Source organism: Anastrepha obliqua, chromosome 4 (assembly GCF_027943255.1).
Source record: "Anastrepha obliqua isolate idAnaObli1 chromosome 4, idAnaObli1_1.0, whole genome shotgun sequence".
Taxonomy (NCBI): Eukaryota; Metazoa; Arthropoda; class Insecta; order Diptera; family Tephritidae; genus Anastrepha; species Anastrepha obliqua.
The window spans coordinates 2,867,440-2,872,317 of record NC_072895.1 but is presented as its reverse complement, the minus strand read 5'-3'; positions in this window follow the sequence as shown (position 1 = coordinate 2,872,317).

Here is a 4,878-nt window from a genome sequence, read left to right as displayed (position 1 = left end):
TTCCATTCAGTTTTTTTTTTTTTTTTTTGCTGCGGTTTTGCGGAGGTTTTGGAGTATGAGAGGATGCCGGAAGACTAAAAAACTCTCCCTAATTTGGTACCGTCGACCCAGGAATAGCTCTCACATTACTCAGAGTGGCGATTCATCTTCCTCATTGCAAGGTATATGCTTGTGTGCCTGCCTTCAGGCTCCACTTTTCATCCGGTTTTCTGCGAAACCACTGATGATTTCCCACGTTTCCTCGCTGCTTAGCATCTTATCGATTACATTTTCAGTGACTGCACTCTCCAACGCTCGACGTTCTTGTCATCTACAGCTCAGGCACCGTATATGCTTGTGTGGGTTCGTATTTCCTTATTTTAACAGGTATTTCTAGAAGTACTCGTGTTGCGAAAGCAATTGACTTGTATAAAAATTCACTTCACCGTGGTTCCTGCTGTACCGTGTAGTGACGTGTTAGCCTGCCCGTCCATCTGCGGCTTGCTTCGTTTCCCCCGCGATCTTGCCAATATTTTTGCCTTTCCGTGGTAGCCTTCCCGTTTTTCTATGTTTGCCATCAGTATACAGAGTAGAAATGCCATCTTGGTGGCTTTCTCTGCTGCGTGTTTTGTTTGAACCAAGAAAGTTAGGATTGGGTCCAGTCATATGCCTAGGTACTTTAGATCTTTTTCATGGCAGAAATACACTCGGAGGTTTGGCATTCCACTATCATTTGGTGTTCCACACCCGTAGACTCGAATCTGTGCACTTCCGCAATAGTAGTCATGCACCAACCCGTTTGTCTACGACATCGCCGGCTTTCTATAAAAAAACACCCAATGAATTGCCCCACTGCTGTTGCTCGTAAAGTTGTCGATAGCTCATTAGTTTGTTGCTAAAACAGACAAGCAGACAGTCGTAAATAACCATCGCTCTCATAATTGACCGGGGTTTGCATAAAAACTTGCCACAGAGTTTCTACTTGCGCTTGGATGCACAGCCATAATTTATATTGAAATAAATTTTCTCACTTCTTTTGCATTTTTGCGTCAAAAGAAAATTCCCAAGAAAATTCAGGCGCCACAAAAAAAATAAAATCAGAAAATGAATTTGAATGCATAAGTATTTGTTGCTTTCGCCGCATACTAAGAAGAAATGGCTGCCATTGAAATTGAAAGCCATTTTTTTCGTTGGAATTAATTATACCAAATTCTTTTCATTTTAAGTCTCTAAAATTTTTAGCCGAATAATTTTTATTATCACCACTTTTTAATTGCGCGAATTCTTTTCCCACGCTAAGGAAATTTCCAAGCGTTTGTGACCAAAATGTGTAAACTCAAAAAGAAAAAAGTAAAATATAAAAGATAAAGCAGTGGTGAAATAATAAAAAGTTAAGCATTTAAAATATTCCTGAAGCAAACTCGTGCAAAGAACAATCAAAAATATTTGGTCTTGAACTGCATTTTTCTGTATTCTGACTAACCAGTGGGTTGACTAAGGCACACTAATTTGCGGAGTGCAACATAAAATTATAAAAGCAAATGCAAAAATAAACGGAAAACAAACAATGAAAAGAAAATAATTTCAATTTTCCTCAAAATTCAATTCAATTCTTTTATACCAACATACAAACCATTCGCAGAAGTTTTGGACACAACATTACAATGTGAGAAGAGCCGCATAAAGGAAAAAGTAGGGCGACAACGGGATGTAAAATTAATAGTAAAAGGCTTAGGTTGGATAGAAACCTGACGTGACCTCTTCAACTCCTTTTATTTATGCTCAATTGTATAGTAATACTAAAATAGACTAGACTAGGGGCTTTATACTTATAGAAATATTTATTTAAATAGTTATAGGGAGGTAAGTGAAATGGTTGAAGTACCACTTTGGCTCTCCCCAAATAGCACTAAAGCGCCGTTTTGATACCATTTTGAGACCTTCAACAGATAGAGCTGTTGATTTAATGGAGAAAATTGATGGGATTAAGGTTTGAACACTGATCCAGGCTGTCGAAGAAAGGAGCACCCAGTGACCTTAATCGTCTATCTGTCAAACACGGACATTTACAGAGAAAATGCTCAGCAGCCTCCTTTTCTGAAAGGTCCCCACAGCTTCTGCAATGGGGATTCAATAATAAAGCTAGCTTTTCTGCATGTGTGGCGATCGTTTATTGACCAATAAACACTGCTACGAGTTTGGCAATCGGCTAGCGTGGAGTGCCCAGGACTTTCTGCGTCTATTGCACTGGGGCCAAAGGGTTTTCGAAATATCATACGAAGAAATGGAGCTCCATCTGTTCTGCCCTTTCCTGAGAAATAAGTTGTGTAATTCCTTTTGGCAGCAGTCAGGAGGATTCCGATGACCGGGTGAGCGACCTTTGAGATCATTTCAGTTAACCCCTCCCTGGCAAGCACAACAGCAATTTTATTTATATGGATAGGTAGATTTTTAATTGTATCGTTAAACATCCTAAAAGCACTCATTTATTCAACGCATTTTTTGAAAACTATGTTCTACCTATTCAAAAAGTGTTAATCAATAAAAGCAATAATAATTCAATAACTGATTAATGTTTATTTGATTCGCTTCACATTTCAGTCCTTCCTACAGTCTTCAAAAAACTTTTCATTTTAAAATGTTCGGTTTTTGTGCCGCACTCAGCTCCTTCTGCAAAGTCGCCCTTATTGCCCCGAAATGCATTCCATGAGGTTGTGTTTTGAGTTGTAATAACATGAACAAGTGGCAGTTGAACGCGGAACTTTCGGAAGAGTTTTCACGTTCAAATTTAGGCTTCCAGACTACTATAGTGTTTTCCAAGCGAGGGTAGCCGCAAATAAGGAATCAGTAGATAGGATTCTTACTTCTGTAATTACCTACTGTAAAGGGCGTTAATATCTACTCCGTTAGCAAAGCGCCAATTAGGGTCTTGAGCTCGTTGTTTATGCGTTCGAAACTAGTCGGTGAATGCCTGAGCTCTCTACCGATTGCACCCGAATACTTCGGTATTAGGCTCATATGAATTCCCGGTGACCACGGCATAGAAATAAACTGCTGGGCTGATGATTTGGCTATAAAAGGTAACCTGGAGACGGTTTTAACGCAAAACGAAAGGATTGGGTTTCCCATGAGACTATGTGGTCTACTTCTCGAAAATTGGGCCTTGCGTCAACTCATGGAGCGGTGGGCTAGTGCGCAAACGTGCAAACTCACGAGATCCTTTGGGAAACAATTATATCGGGGGCGCTCGAGGGAACTTTTAAAGCTAACAAAGCCACAGCCCTCGAATTGGGTAGGTATCCCTACCGGACATTGTCCCTTAGGTGTCCATGCGGTGAGACTTGGGATTACTTCAAGTCGTTTCTGCGGAAGCTGTGTGGAGGACATCGGGATATTGCGGGTTTAAATATCACACATCTGGCGAAATTCATCAGTAGCGGCTAATAAGAACGTAAATAGCCATTGTTGGTCTTCATGCTCTAGCTCGAAGCCCTTCCTTCCGGGACTCTACCCGTCGTCCCATTTCAATGGGACCGAACTATTAAAAAATACACATTGTTTTTACCTTTTCTTGTTTCTACTCCAGTTCCATTTTAGCCATGTCATTATTTTCTTTTCGCAAAATAAGCCCAATCCAGCCCCATTTCCAGGGTTTAATCTCGACATTAGCAGGTTCTGACATTGCTTGTGTTACTATATTGCTATTCGTTATAACTAAGGGCCAGGAAATTCGGTAAATTCGTCAACATTTGTTTACTTTCATTGGCTTATTGACTTTTCAGGTTTCACAATCGTTCAAGAGGACCGTTTTCAAACCCGTGTTACGTTTTCGAGGAGCCCGAATTTTGATCAATTTATTAAAACTTGCTCTAGCTTCGTTTATACGGTTGGATGCGTCACTTCCAATACCTCCATTCGTAGAAATTATGCTTCCTAGATAGCAAAACTCGCTAATATTTTCTACTTCAACTCCATTATCAGCAGAGTTTACAACCAGGGTCAAGGTTTTGTTAGTTTCACATAAATTTAGTTTTTGCAATGTTTACTTGCAGGCCTATGGTTTCGGCGTTTGCCATTAATTTTTCAAACTTTGGTCGAATACCAGCAAATGTGTGGCTCATAAAGCATATATCGTCTGCATAATCCAGATCCCCAAACTTTTGGAATGACCGCCATTGAATGAAGTCTGGGGCTTCACGATTTGTTTTCTCTAATATTGAATTCAGTACCGCGATAAATAAAAAAAGAAGGATGTGCCATCTCCTTCTTTCACACCATTTACTAGCAAATCTTCCGCTACATTTGCCTTTGAACGCGCGCCGTATTCAGCTTTATTGCAGAGCTGGCATATTTTATCAATGATTTTCCCAGGCACACCAAAATGATGAAGGACATTCCATAGAGCGCCTTTTTTAATAAAGTGTTAATATGATCAACACAAGACCTAGCAGGGTGCAAGAAAATGTTCGGTTCGCTTCAGTCCGGCATTTAAAATCGGTGCTCGATTGTTCTCTAGTTATTAACGTATGGCATCAATGGCTAGGGAAGCATGTAATATAACCGCTAGTAAGAGTATCGAGGAGAGATACTGCTTACTAGAATGAGTCGCAAGTATTCCCACTCAAGAGCTGCTCCTCTGTATAGACTGGTGGGCTCCAGGAAATTTATGGTATGCGCTTTAGTAATATATACTGATAAAAACATCCAAAACATCCATCCATCCGGTACATTGATCGACCCAATACTGGTGGGGAATTGTAGCTTCACACATTCGCACAGAAAAAGAAGCCCACTTGCACTATCATTAAGCAATAAGTTCGCTATTCCCAGTTACAAAATTCGGTACGTAGCAGGCAATTCTCCCCCTTCTCTCCAATTCTCAACATAACACACCTATAC